Genomic DNA, 15,507 nt, shown 5'->3' on the forward strand with positions numbered 1-15,507 from the left:
ACCTTATAAAGTCAGGTGTGCCTGCCTCTTCCTCCTCTGCCATGAACCTCCTGGCATGGTGCCACCATCAGTGGCATTAAGCTGTGGATGGAGAATTGGTCCAAGAGGGTATCGGCTTCCTTTCAGTGATTAAGAATAACCCCAAGCTCTGTGCGCTGGCAGCCTTGAGGGGAAAAGAAAGAGGGCTGAAATCTCATCCCCCCAAAGCAGCGTGGAGCCTGCAGTCATCCTTCCCCGAGTCTTGCAGAGGCTCCGGTTTTCAATGGGAGTAACAGGGAGGTGATTGCTCACTTGAGAAAATGGAAGGTGACAGGTGCTGTAGGATTTATGAAAGGTTTGTCGGCCTGCTTGAGGCATCTAGCAAATTCCTCCTTCTGCGGTGCCTGTAACAAAGTTGCTGTAAACCCACTCCCTGCAGCAAAAAGGCAGCACCGATTTGGGCACTAGAGCAGCAAGGTCCCCAGGACTGTGTGACCTGCAGGAGACACTCTGCCCCAACACTGGGCCAGGAGCAGCACGAACATGTTTTCTCACTAAAAAGTAATTCCTGCTAAAATACTGGAAGTAAAATAAAAGAATAAAAGGGGATGTTATACAGGTCAATATCCTTCTTCATTGAGAGTAAAATCCAGAGTCTAACTTCTAAGGGTTAGCAGAGCTCTTTATCAACAAGCATTTTTTCGGAAAGCTGATTGCAGTGTGCTCTCTTAGCTCAATACCCAGATTTACACATACCTCCTCTGTGAGCGTTAATAAACATTACAGATAAAAATCCTCACAATACACTGAGAGATGAATGTGTCTCCATGCTTTTATCTTCAGATTCTTCCCTATACATAGTGCCTCACTCCTCCTCTGAGGTACCTGATGCAACAGACTACCCAAAGTGACCTAAATATATGGTTCCCACTAACTAGTGTGGATTAATGAGATTTTACTGTTTCTATAGGTTGAAATTCTTGACCTTAAGATTAATTTTAGCCATTCATTGAATGCAAAAATAATATTGTATTGATTGTATTGATAGTAATATCTCTTAACCTTGGTATTAAAGCAAGATTATATTGACAACTGTTAATAGGCAAATTTGTCCAAGAATAAACTTGTGTATGTGAGCTATTTGCACTATATCACCACCAAACTACTTATCTGTTAAGAGAGAAAGGAAAGGAAGAAAGGGAAGGAAATAAAGAAAGATCCTCAAAAGCAGCCAACATTTTCTTGGGAAACATGAATACTTTCATCTCAAAATGACAATCTGCACAGCATAAACAATATTATGAATGGAAAAGTGCTCATTCTTCTTATATAAAAATAATGTTAACATTAAATATAAATAAGCTGTACATTATACATACAGAGTAATGCATTATACTTTTGCCATTCATGAAATGACCTGAGCCCCAGGAGCGAATTCGAGATCTGGGGCTATCTATCATCTTGCAAGTAATTACTATGTCAAAATGTGCCTCAACAGCATCTGAAGGATAGAAATAAAGGGTTTGGTGACCATAATAGTTTATATTTTAGGCAACTATAGAGTAGTGGACATATAGTTATTCAAGTGTTCTTGGCATTTGTATTACCACCTCCCATTAAAGTTGGTAAAACTGTTAAGTATATATTTGGCTAAATGACCCACAATTTGCTTTCCAAATAATGCAACAGTATTCAGATAATTTTTGGATTCCCATTATAAGCTTCAACAGATTTCCCAGATAAATCTCATCCACACACAAATATACATGCAGTGAATGAAATTTTAATTATTCAATTGTACCATAAGTAATAATACACCAGCTGTTTCCAGAAAGATTTTAGTTAGTCTGTTCCCTTTTTAAATATACATTGCTTTTAGTGCATGAGCACAGACAGCTACAGTAATCATGGTCTGAGACACTGAAATTCAAATTTTGTCATCAGATCCTCAAAGATCATTCCTTTTGTTTGTTTTATTTTACTCTTTGATGGGACTAAGGAAATCTTATAGCAATATCATGATACAAAAGCTGAAAATTATTCTTTTGTGTGTGTTTTTGTCCTAAATTTAGGAAGTATCTTTAGAATACTGATTGCTGATGCTGTGAAGTTGCATCCATTTTCAGCTTTTGCGATTTGCCCCCATTATTGTTTGTTCACGTACTTACAAAGATAACATGCACAAAATGACTAAGAGGAGAAAACTGGATCATTCATTAAGAAGCGAAATATATCAAACAAACCTTAGATCTATTAAATAAGTACGTATGTGCAATTTCTGACCTGATGACAAACTTTTAGCATGCAGAATATCTTTATGAGAATTCACACATTAATTGAGCAGAGAAATTTCTCAACAGTTTTCCATTCGTTTGCATAAAGTATATGTTAATTATTCATCTAATTTCACTTTTTTCTGCATAAGTTTCCTTCTTATTCAAGCATAGCTGACTTAACTAAGCAAGCTGTGCAAAAGGGTCAGATAATCCAAAAGATAAACAATGGTAGAACAAACATATTTTTGAATGCTGAAATGGTGGCATATTTGGGGGAATATAGTCCAGTAGTCCCCTCTTCATTAAGACAGAAATTGTAAAACTTTCTTAATGTGTGTTTTTGGCTCAGGTGCTGAAATAAAAAAGTTTTTAAAAAATATCACTCTGAGTATGAGATGCATCCAGATTTGAGATCAAAGTAATTTGTTTTGAGCATTTTTACTAGAAGAAAAAAATGAAATAAAGATCCTAATTTGCAAATGGATTTAAACAACACTCTCAGAATAGGTGAAGCAGAACTATTATTCATAAATGACCGTTCTCTAAGGCTGTGAAAAGAATAGGGATGTCCCATCTCTCAGATAAGCACTGAAACCACCACCTGAGAATCACTTTTGTTGACTCCAGGAGTAATCCATTGCTTCAGCAAAGTGGAACTGTTTCAGCAAGGGATCCTGGGGAATGGCTCCATGTTACAATCCATACAGCAGCAAAAACTCTTCAAGTGATTCCTGCCTTTTTCCCCATCTTCAGGGACTTGTTATCACCCCGCAGTGCAGTTTGCCCCCATGTGGTAGTTTTGCTAAGGCAATTGTTCAAAGGCCTGGCTCAAAACATCATCAGTAAGGCAATGTGTATTTGCAGATAGGGGAACCCAAACAGCACAAAGAAAAAGTTGCTCTATCATATTTGAGGAGCTGTTAATTTTTTGCAGAGAAGGACAGGGCAAGAATGAGTGGAATAAGTCAGTGAAGATTTCTGGGGAAAATCTAGCAAGGAATCACAAATCATGAGACATCTGAACCTGCATTACATTTAAGTGCCTTAGCCAGAGGACTTATAAAATACAAAAAAAAAAAAAAAAGGTAAGCAAGTAAGGACAGGGATGCCATCTCATTCTTTTGGGTTTTATGAAGTCTACCAGGGAATATAATGTTAAATTAGAAGTATTTCCCATTGAAATTCCTGTGTATTTCAGCTTGATGTCCTCAGGGCAGAGGACTTGTGTGACCATGTTCTTTCGCTCTGTTCTAATCATTTAAGCACCATTGATCAATTTCAGCTAATTTTAAGCGACAGTAAAGATCTCAGGATCATTGCTTTCCTATAACTATCCCAAAGGGCAGGCTGCTGCAGGAGCTCACTCATTCTTAGGCAGCAGAGAACCTATAGGAAGGAATGCCTTCAAAAAAACCCTGATGGAGACAAATACTTGAGTCAAAATCTGTGGCCAGGAATCAATTTTTCAATAAAGGTTTCTTTCCACTGTGAGTTCTTTGGTGTCTAATAAGGAACAGATCCCTTTTGAAGCTTTTCAGATGGTTGGGGGCATTTAAAACCTTTAAACCCTTCCTACCTTTCCCTTCTCCCCTTCCTTGCGCCCCTACTCTCCCTGCTTCTGTTCCCTCTTGTCTCCTAATGGATCAGTGCACACTGCAGCATTTGTATACTTCAATTAAAAAGTCAGTCAACCATGAGGCACAATTTCATTGGAAAGCAGGGAAGGTTTTTTTTCTGCAGCTCATGGAACAAACTTGTTATTTTAAGATGCATCCAGGCTAAAATCATTTACCAGATTCAGACGTACGTTCCATACAATTTTTGATGGTCCCAAAAATATAAGCTTTGGCCAAAAAAAAGGGGGGGAGGGACAAAAGAAAAAAAGCAAAACCCAAACCACTCAATGATTTCTCCAGCTTCAGTAGGAAGAAGACTAAAATAGGAACTTACTTCATAAATATGGATAGGAGATAGGACTGGACTAATAGCTGTGAGAGCTGACAAGGAATTTGATTTAGGAAAAGCAGCAGCAGTGTTTTCTGTGATAAATGCAGGTAAGTAGAATTTACCCATGTCAGTATCCTAATTTAGGCACCCGAGACTTTGATTCCCCTTGCCTAGCCTCAAGTGCTGGAAGAGGGACTTTTAATCTCTTTTTGTAAAATACCACTATACCACCTATATACATGTACTGGAAACTTGTGAAAGTATTGTTAAGGGGGAAAAGAAAGTTTTTGCACCTTCATTTAAATTGCAAAGAATAGCTGCCCAAAGTGACTGGTTGTGAAATTCATTGAAAATGTGTTTTGTTATTAACCAATTTTGAACTTAAAACACGTGACAGGCTTCCTTTCCCTTCAGTGCCTGAAGCAAAGAACAAAACAGTGAACTAATATACAGCATATATAAACTTCTATTTTAATAGGAGAACATCATCAACCATAAAGAAGACAGGCAGAAGAAAAGTTTACTTGTAAACCTTCAAAAGAATTGATAGCCTTTTCTCCTTGTACTACTGCAGTGGCACTTTTGGCACATTTTGCTTCTAAGTGTTTTTTTTCATAGCACTGAATTATATATACATTCCTATTAATAAAAGCCCATATCACAGGAAAATAGAAGTCCCACACTAATGTTTCAGGAGCTGAATCTACAGCTCCATTTGAGAGTTCAAGTTGTGCCTGTGAATCAGAGATTTCTTTCACCAAAGGAAAAAAAACTAATGTGTTCTGTAGTGTATTCATAAGTGGCCCTTATCAAAGGCAAGTAAAAATATTACCCATATCTATTTATTTTGAAAATGTATTCTTGCAAATATAGTAAGAGGGTGAGATATCTACAATGGTTAAACATGAAGAGTTTAACAATATTTTTCTGGGTCCTTCGAGCCTCGTTCCAGATTTTGTCCTGTGTCTTATTTCACTGACACAGTTTTTTAAAGATTTTTTTTCCCTTAGTATTTTTTTTTAAAGCTCCATTTTCCTGAAGGGAACAATTTCTCTAATTAGAATACATAACAGACTTTTCTTATTGACAACATCGTATTTTTGTCTTTTAGTAAAGTCATTAATTGCTTCAGACTTTACCTTAGGAAAAAAGAGCTAAAATCTGCAAATTTTTGCCTTCATTCTGCTTTCTGTAGAGGATAAGAAAGCCAATTCAGAGTCTGAGGAAATATTTGCAGCCTGTCCAACTATAGAAAGGGGCAACTGGCACAGATGATGGGAGAATATCCCTGTTAAAAGCCATTGTTCCAGATGAGTCAACGGCGGTCTGCAGCACAAGAGGCAGACGATGTCTCAAGTCTGCTTCCAGCATTTTAATTTTTGTTCTTCTGAAGTTCCAGAATACTCAGTGCCTCCACTTCAGAAAACAAAACAAAGCAGACTGAAGTTTGCAAACTTCAGCTTATCAGACATAAAAAAAGGAAAACCCCAACCCTACATGAAAATCAAGATGCATAAGTTCTCAGTTTGTGAGAGAAATTAGATTTCTTAAGTGTCATCTTTCCTCCTTACAAAGTATAGGAGGATCCCTGCTCTTGGTTCTCCTCATCATAAAAAGTACAGACACCAGCTGGAGTAGGTATGTGTATGTGTACACCTCCTTTTCCTGTCATCAGAAATTAACTGCCTATACAAATAATGACCTGATCTCCAATTAACATAGAGAGTGGAGATACCAATGATTTCTTCTGTTCTGTGGAACTGATTTGTGACTCCTGTTGGGAAGGTGAGTGTGGAGTTCGTGCTCAGTGGACTTTTCTGCGCTAGGCATCCATTGCTGCCTGCCATCACAGGGGGTTGAATCCAGGCAATCAGGTGGTCTCTTCCAGCCTTATCTTTCACATACCATGAAAAAGCAACACATTATCATCACATTTATACATCATGAAATATGGTGAGATTGCTGAGAGAATAATCAAAACATTTTAAAAAGTTATTCTGCTAACCTTAAGAAAGTCCCAATAGCTCAAGACTACTAGAAAATAGTATAAATGTTTCTACTTTGACTTAGCTTTTATGGTATCTTTTATACAAGCTCCCTCAAGTTTGCTTCTCAGAGTTAACTAGCACAACTGCAGACCTCAAATAATAAATACTACCTCAGGTACCTCGGCGCAAGGAGGTAGACATGCTTTCAGCTGAGAAATGGCATGAAACAAATGGAAAAGTTCAATAAAGCGTAGAGATACAGACAAAGCTGTTTCCGATGGTAGAAGCTGGAGAGGAGAAGGCTTTCTCACCAGTAGAGACACAGAGGTAAGGTTAGCAGAGAATATGTATGGTTGTATGAGGATCAGAGAGGCATGAAAAAATTCACAGCTCCGAAAGGTACATTACACTGACTGTGGTCATGAGAGTTTTAAAAACAAGAAGGGCAACTTTAATTGAAGAACAACCCTAGTTAAAACAACTTCTGCTGTGGAAGAAAAACTATTGTTCAAAGAAATTCTTTATGACTGTCATACTATTTTTTGACCCAATCAGATTAGAATATTTATAAGCCTATAATGACATCAAAAGCCCCCCAGTAAGACCAGCCACTTAAAGCGAGAATCTGACACCTTATTCATGCTGAATAGCAATTTAATCTGCTGTGGGACTACTCAGTATGAGTAACTGTAACAGAATTTCCTCTTTGGCAGTTCTTAGCATATTTTATCTGTCAATATATTGCTAAAAGATTAGCCAGGCATATTTGTGGTTAGGGTAACTGATCCAAAAGAGGCTGTTGACTGACCCACCTCACCTCAGAAACAGAGATGTGAGAGACATTACCTGACATAGTCTGTTGTAATACACAGAGTAACAGAAAAGAATAGTAAACTATTGATAGGAAGGTGAGTATCCCTAAAAACTTTTTAAGTCATCTTTTATAACCATTTTAATTAGGGCATAAAATCCTATGTAAATTCTTTGGAACAACAGCAATATTCATTAGTGAAGTTTTGGTCCAAGCAATAAAACCACGTTCAATTTGTTTCAGTTTTTTGCCTGTGGTTTAATTTAACGCTATCCATTCTTTACGCCATCTCTGTACTAATGGAAACAACAATATTTTCCTCATTTAATAATGACATGCTTGATGGGATTCAGTATCTTAACCAAATTCTCCCTTGGGAACATTAAGATTTTGTTGTTTTCAGATGTTTTAAAGTTAAATACCATCCAGCTTTTAGTAGCAGACTGTTTTCTCTTAATGCCATTGATTGGTAATGGATTTGCTATGAATGAAGTTGGTCTTTGTTTTCCTGAAGGGTTCTTGTATTCATAAAATAATAAAACTATATAGTTTTTGGTTTATGGGCCTATATTTTTTTAACTCAGCTGAGTACAATCATTTCTAGCAGCACTCATGATCCCTATTGTCAACACTGCTAGCTGCAATATATCCAAACTCTACCAAGGGGGTCACATCCACACTAGTTTGCAAATGACAGATTCATTTCCTACCTTCTCTTGAGACAGCAATCAGGACTGAAAAAATCAGAGGTCCAGTGTAATTACTATGTATATTTCAGATTAAATAAATGTGATAAAAGCTTCCATCTGGCTGTTGATCAAATGTGCAAAGGCAGGCTGATTTTCCGTGACATATTACAATATGTCTCTTGTAACAGTCCCTAATGCCATCCTGTATATTACTTACATTTGGGATTACTTGACTACAGCAGACAGAAATATTACTCACTGCTTAAGTGCTGCCTAGTGGGAGTATGGGAGACGTGGTCTAATCTCAAAGTTGTTAAGCAAGGCATTAAGAAATAATGGGGCCATGTTTATTTTACTAAATGGCGATTGTGCTCACACTATTTGAAGACGGCAGACTCAATTTAATAGTAGCCTGAGCTATATTCCTGATGCTGAAAAGCTGTACAAAGTCTACAGTTGGGGAAAGATGTGTAAGCAGGGTGCTGGCACAGTACTACAGGAGAACTTTGAAAATGAGAAAAATCCTGCTGGTTAAAATACGTCAATAGTTTCAAATACTATTCTATCTGCTGACAAAACACAAGCCTCTTTCTGGACACCAACTCTGAGATTCAGGACCTGTAATAAAAAAAATCCCCAAACCAGCCACCCTAAAAAGAAACAAGAGAAAAGTCAAGGGAAAATTAGAAAATGATGCTGGCATTTCTCCATTTAGTGTACAGCTTTTCTTGCCGTGGTAGTTGGAATGGGTGGAGAATTGTATCTTATTATATTAGTAAAGGTCTTTTAAATAGCTTATACTAAGAAAAGGCGGCTAGGGAAAAGAAAAGGAGATATTCATCAAAGAACAACTACTTCAGATGAGAAAGGTTCTTCTTTCCTAATGATTTATAGCTCCTAGAGGTTTACAGAAGACTCAGAGAACAACAACAAAATTAATTCAGCCTTGAAAATACCAATGCTTATTTTAAAAGAAAGAAAATTCTCCTACTCTAGCCACACCAGAGATATCTCTAGTCTGCAGTATCAAGTTTTTCCTTCTTGTTGAGCATTCATTCTGCACACAAACTGTATCAGCACACTCTGTGTAAATCAGAGGTGCTGCCCAGCAAGGAGAGTTTTGGCCCTTTGAATTCTTGTTGCAAAGCCCAGCAAAAATCTTTTGTTGTTCTACAGCTCTTAAAAGGACAGCACTTTCACACTGCAGTGGTTAAAACTGGTGTCCTTCTAGCCATTGGTCTGGAAAAAATGCTTGGAAGCATTTATGAGTCTAGTAAACATCTCATGATATTTTTGGCTCTAGCAATATTCTGCTCATCTCCTATTTGCTCACTCTACCAAGTCACTTTCCTTTCCTTTCCCTGTTCAGTTCTCACTCTGTTTTAACTGCCTGAGATTTTCCATATAATTCCTTTACTCTGAGTTGTCTCATTAGCCTGCATCGCTTGGCATTCAATCTTATTTAAACAAAATGGTTCGTTAAATGACATTCCTTTTTAAAAGGTAAAAAAACTAGTTTAAAAAAGCAGTCCTCTCTTTAGGACATCATGAACACAAAACGCAAAAGAAAAAAGAATGTTCCAAATAAGCTGGAATTAACAAGACTCTTCCTAATGGCGCTGTTGAGCAGCTTTTCATAACCTCTTTCCTTCTTCCCTTCCTTCCTTCCTGCTTTCATAGTCTGTTCCCATTACATTACAGTCAGGTAAGGACATGACGTTTATCTCTGAAATATTCTGTCAGATTAAAATGATTAAAAAAAAAAGAAGATGCATTCCAAAAATGTGATTCTGATTATTATGGCATTCTATTTAACATACAAGCTTTTATTACTGTCAGCAAAATGTTAGTTATGACTATCTCATAGTTTCTATAACTATCTCATTCTAGATATGAAAGACTAGTAGACACTACATTCAGCTGAAAAACAGGGATACACTCTGAAAGGCTGAGCACATAAAGCCAAATGTGGATATTTTAAGTTTTCCAATTCTACGGGCCCTTATTCAGCTAAAAAGCATGTAATAAATAACAGAATCACAGAACGGTTGAGGTTGGAAGGGACCTCTGGAGATCATCAAAAATGAGACTTAATATACGATTAAGTGCTTTTGTTCAGTTGGAACAGGAGTGTTAGATCCTAGCATCAGTTTACAGGAGAGATGGTTACTGAAAGAGAGAGGGACAAACTAAGCAGGAAACTTTAGCTGCAAGAAGTGGTGTCTTTAGCCCTCCTTGTGCAGCTTTAGCATCATGCTCCTGCAGAGGTGAGATTCGTGAATTCAGACCTTCTCTCTGAGGCCTGAGCATTAGGGTCCCAATGCAAGGAGCAGCAGCGAGCCTGGGGTGCTGGGCAAGGCACAGTCCAAGTGTCCTCCCTGCTGCTAGCAACCTCTAATCAGAGCGCTGCTCTGGTCACCTGCACCAAGGAGGCAGCACATGGCCTGCTCCCGCAAAGTCCATTTTGGTAGTTAAGATGGAAGGTTTTTTTCATGTCTCCCAGTTCAGCAAGATCATGAAAAGTCATGTTTGCTCTGCCTAGTGATGACTTAGTCTGTTCACAACTCTTAGCCTAGACTCTAGTGAGCTGTCCCTCCAGAGTACCATACTGGCGACAAGCTTGGAGAGCAAGATTAGTTTTCCAGTGATTTGCCTAAAGCATGGAAAATGAAGATTTAAATCCTTCCATACAACAAATATTTTGTGTAAGCTTAGGCAAAGTGTTTTGTCTATCTGTGCCTCAGTTCCCCCAAATAAACTGTGAAAACAAGAGATGTCTCAACTGTCACTGTCAATGCAGTCCTGCAGGTACTTAACCTACCTATCATTTCGAGCAATATTCTATTTAAGACTTGTTTAAAAAGATTTGGAATGGAATGTAGTGGGTTTCATTTTTACTAAGTTTTTGTTGGCTATATCTGGATAAAAGGAAACTGAACATCTATTATTATGTGCTTGCATAATGAAATCATTAGCTGGATGCCTGTATTTCTGAGAGACAAGACTGAACAAGATAGCCATATGCAGAAGTCATTCACCTCCAGGACTGGATGAAGATAAAAATATATATAAATATGGGAATAAACCAGAAATAGAATGAATTGACTTCCAGACTATGGTAACAAACAGGAAAGTATTACAAATATTGTTAAACATTGTCCGACAGGTAGATAAAGGGTTCATAAACAAACAACAGTGAATTTAACAGGAAAAATTATTCAATTTTAGTATTAGAATCACTGAAGATGTAGGTCAGCTGATACAAAAAGACAAGGAAGTTAATCTTTAAAAAAATGAAAAGCTACAGTCTCCTGGCTTTAGTTTTCTTTTTCATCCCAGTAATGTCTGCTATCTCATAAGTGCTAATAAGTTACGTATTACAGTTAAACTTGAAAAAATTATGAATAAAACTACTTTATATTTGGTAACACCAACTTCCTAAAATCTTTGGGGAGGATTTAAAGGTTAGTTCCTCTACTGTTATATTAATCAAATGCAGCAACACACTTTGGAACTTTAAAATTACATGAAGCAAGCAATCCTGAATCTAGCTGTCAAGGTTGCAATGAATGATATTACAAGCCAATCATACATTTTTCTGACAATTGAGCAACAAGAGAAATCACAAGAATCACAAAAAAAAGCCATCCAATGTTACTGTTTAAAAATTGTGTGTGTACAGGTATGGTGATTTAATTCCATATACAACTTTAGTAATGTATAAAGCACACCAACATGTTAAGATATTTCAAAGGATGTTTGTGCCTGTCATTGCTGCCATAGCGCATAAGTGGTTAAATCTTTATCATGTCATATAAACTAGCATTGTTCCAAAAGTTACCACAGCTCTGCAAATATAAGCAGTAGTATAATAGATTTCACATATGTTAAGCATGACATTCCTGGTGAATGAGACACAAAAATAAAAGACTGCACCAAATTCAGACCTTGCAGAGCTCAACTAGTTAGTGGCCACTAACACTCAAACACAGTAAGGGTCACCAAGGTTGTTGGAGGCTGGAGCACATAACATATGAGGAGACACTAAGAGAATTATGTTTGTTGCTGTGTTCAGCTGCTGCATGGGAAGGATAAGAGAAGATGGAGCCAGATTCTCATTGGAGGTGCACAGAGTAGCACCAGAGGCAACGGGCACAAGCTGGAACATGGGAAATTCTGACTAGATATTAAGAAATTCATTTTCACCATAAGGGTGTTCCAACACTGTGACAGATTATCCAGAGAAGCTGTGGGATCTCCATCTCTGGAGACAGGTAAAACTCACCTGCTCTGAGCTGGGCTTGGACCAAACGATCTCCAGAGGTCCCCTCCAACCGCTATTATTCTATGATTACATGAAACAAGTGATAAGCCACCAAAATTAAGAATGCATAAAAGAGATTAAAAAGGTTTTCCAGATTTCTGTGTCTTAAATGACTTAATATTAAACCAGGAATCTGCAGAGGCATGTTAAGATCCTTTTATTGCTTTAAGATACTCTGTTCTTTCTCTGTTTTTTTTTACAGTGATGCCATCACTGTTATATTCATACTGTCAGAAATTCAACAGGATGTCCAGTTACTTTTCTACCACCTTCTAGTAATGACACACTTGAACCAGGTGTTCACACAAAACACTAGAAATGATGCCACAGTAAAGCAGCTGTATGTTGGCAGAGAAAAACTCTATGTGATATAATTGGCCTTTTTCGCCTCTAATAATTTATTTTTCTTGAAATAAAATTTATTTTATTTTCAAAAACAGGGTCACAGCAGCCATCCTGAAAACTTATTCCATACTAGATTATTTCAGATAATGTTTTACAAAGCATTATACATAATAAGAATGTCAAAGATCACCAAGTTGTTCCAAAGGCCTTTCCATCGAATTATGTTTACAATTACTAAGAGGTTAGATTTGCAAACATATGAGCTGACATTTCAGCATTCTGTGGCAATTGCAGTATTTTCAGTTTGAGGATTTCAGTTTTAAGGCTGGCTTGACAAAACTAGTGTAATTTTGTTTTTCTCAGGTATAGCTAGGTTTATTTATAGTAAGGTCAACTCATTTGAAATCTCTTCTATCTCTTTACTCACTGGAGAAATTGTCATGTAAGTAAAAGTCTGCATGGTGTTGTTTCTCTGTAATAGCAGGGGGTAAGAACTAGCAACCAAAGAAATTGCTTTTCTGCCTGTCCAACTTGATAGTCAATGCACAAAACATTTCATAGATAAAAATATACTGAAGCTTATCTCCATGTAATAACAGTTGAGCATGTATCTTTCAAAGTACACTGTGGGCCCCAAATGCGGCAGGGATTCTTATGGAGCTACCACATGGAAGCCCTCATCTAGCAATCTCACAACTAAATATATGGCCCAAATCTTCTCCTTGAACCTGGTGAGATAAAATCCCATTGCAAAAACACTCCTCTGAAATTTTCTTCTCCCAAGTTCTGTGGGAAAACCTTCTGGAGTGCATTGGGCATCTCTTTTCCTCCTGCTCCCCCCCAGTCCTTTCTTCTTTGGCAATTTGACTCCAGGGAGAGGAAAATTTCTCCAAAGGTCTGCTAATCACATAATGCTCCAATTGTATTTAGGAGGGTGCTTCTGCACTGTTTCCTGGGTCACCTGTCTTCCCCAGCTCTAGGATGATGCTTCTCTGCTGTTACTTTTTCATGAAAGATGCTCATACAGCTTCCTTCAAACTGTCATTTAAAAAGATTTCCCCAGTGCAGCATGCATCTGCATAAATCCTGTTATTGCCTTGCTATCATGTTGCTATTTCCTGCTATTGCTTTGAAAATTAGGCAGAAATTTTTCTTGTCCCTATAGCACTCTTTCTGGTTTCATGAGACTTCTTGCGTTTATTCCATTTAGTATTATGATGCACTCAGGATGAGATCTAAAAGTTTATTTAAGCATCTTAAATTCATTTTAGGTCAAATCTCAGCAACAAAGTCTTGAATTGTACTCACAAAAGCATGGCTTAAGCCATTTAAAGGACAGAGAGACAAATGTGTCTCTGACAAACATATCCTTGGATGACTAACACGCTGTACTGTGCATGCCTAGAGGCACTACCTTCTTAGCTGAGCTGATAATCTGGGTACCTGCCTCTCCCATTAACTTGTTTTAAGTTCACAAAGGAGGTGTCTCTAGGCCTAAGTCACCTGAGAGCCCAATTGATTTGTTGTACTTTAAGCATTCCAAATACACACTTGACAATACTGAATTCAAATCAGAGCATATATCCATAGCCAGTTTCATTTAAGATGCAACATGAAGAGAAGACTCATCACGTCTCACTGGGGGTGTTGAGACTAATAAGAAACATAAAAATAAACCTTTGAATCATGAGACAACTCCCCAAAAGACTACGGTCATGTTATCTGGGAGGTATAGCTTGCTACCTTAATTTAAGTAAATACCACCTTTGACTGGAACTCATTCAGCCTTCATATACCTAATTCAGCAGTGACAGCCTTCTAGAGCTGATTGTCTGACATCAAGGGTTTGCAGCACTGAAGGTTTTCTTCTAAGCACTGCTTCTTTGCAAAATTTATTTTCTAGTTGTTAAAAAAAAGTCTGTAGAAGCTATAAAACAGTTAAATGTACAAAACATTGTCTAGTCTTATTTAAATCTGTCCCAGCTGTAACACAGCTGTCCTTTGAAACATTTGCTTTTCAAACTTTATTTACCTGTCTGGTGAAAGTCAAATAAATTACAGTACGACATTTTTGCCACAAGAGATGTCTATCATTTCACAGAACAGATGTAGACAAAAGAAGTTCACTTGCCTACCTTTTCCTGACACATGCAGGAAAAAGCTTGCCGAAACAAAACACTTTGGTTTCTTCCATTACGTCTAAGAAGAGCTACACCAGCCAACTCTTTGAATAAATGCTGTCATGACTGAGCTCCCCATCAGAGGCTTAACCACAAACTATTTAACATTGTGAATGCTTCATGTTTGCTTTGCTTCAGTATCTGAGGATACGGTTTTTCCCCATCTGATTCCATGCACATTTCAAGCTTTTACATATTTTAAAACAACTTAAAACTAGTACTAAGGTTTTTGGCAAACAGATTTTTCTCAGACAATAAAACTACTTCTGGGACTTTGTGCACAGCAGAGTCCATAGGGTATAACTAAAAATGTGTGCCCTCCTAATACAGAGAATATTGAAACTGCTCTGAAAAGCACTGAACAGGTATTTATCTCAAACACATATTTACCTCCTGGCCTTCTGTGTATTTAAATGCAGCATAAACAGGAAGACTTCTTGAATCAGGTCCCTAACCTTTAATGGACGTCTGTCACTTCGTCACAGAGCAGAGAACACACTTGAGGCAGTATGTGCAGACTGGCTGGGAAGAACAACCCTTGCGCTGGTACTTCCCTATCTGCTGTGCCCAAGCACTGGGATTTCAGGAAGAATAATCTGTATCATTTTCAAATTGCATACTTTAGTGTAATGTTTTTTAAGGACTGCTGATCTTTTAGTGATTAGGCAATTTTTATAATCAGCTATTACAGAAATCCTTGTTTAAAATGCTAAGACGTGAAAGAAAATATTCAAAACCAAAATTTGATCAGCCTGTAGACATGCACAAAGAAAAGAATAGCGAGGGAAATGGCAAAGTCTCTCCTTTTAACTCACATTTCTCAGAATCTGACTTCAAATTACGTCAGTTTTTCTTATGCCAACATTTATACTGATAGGATTACTTGAGGAGTAAACTATTACCTAGTGTAAGAACTTCAGACTATGGTCCTTTAAAGAGGCGGTAATGTGTAAGGATCCATGACACAG

General features: G+C 37.5%; 1 protein-coding gene across 4 annotated transcripts in view; it reads right to left on the reverse strand.

The window, feature by feature from the left end:
* Positions 1 to 15,507, reverse strand: part of CADM2 (cell adhesion molecule 2) — a 675,129-nt gene that overhangs the window by 10,876 nt on the left and 648,746 nt on the right. The gene's annotated exons all lie outside the window — the stretch shown is intronic.

This window comes from Dromaius novaehollandiae, chromosome 1, assembly GCF_036370855.1.
Source record: "Dromaius novaehollandiae isolate bDroNov1 chromosome 1, bDroNov1.hap1, whole genome shotgun sequence".
Classification (NCBI taxonomy): Eukaryota; Metazoa; Chordata; class Aves; order Casuariiformes; family Dromaiidae; genus Dromaius; species Dromaius novaehollandiae.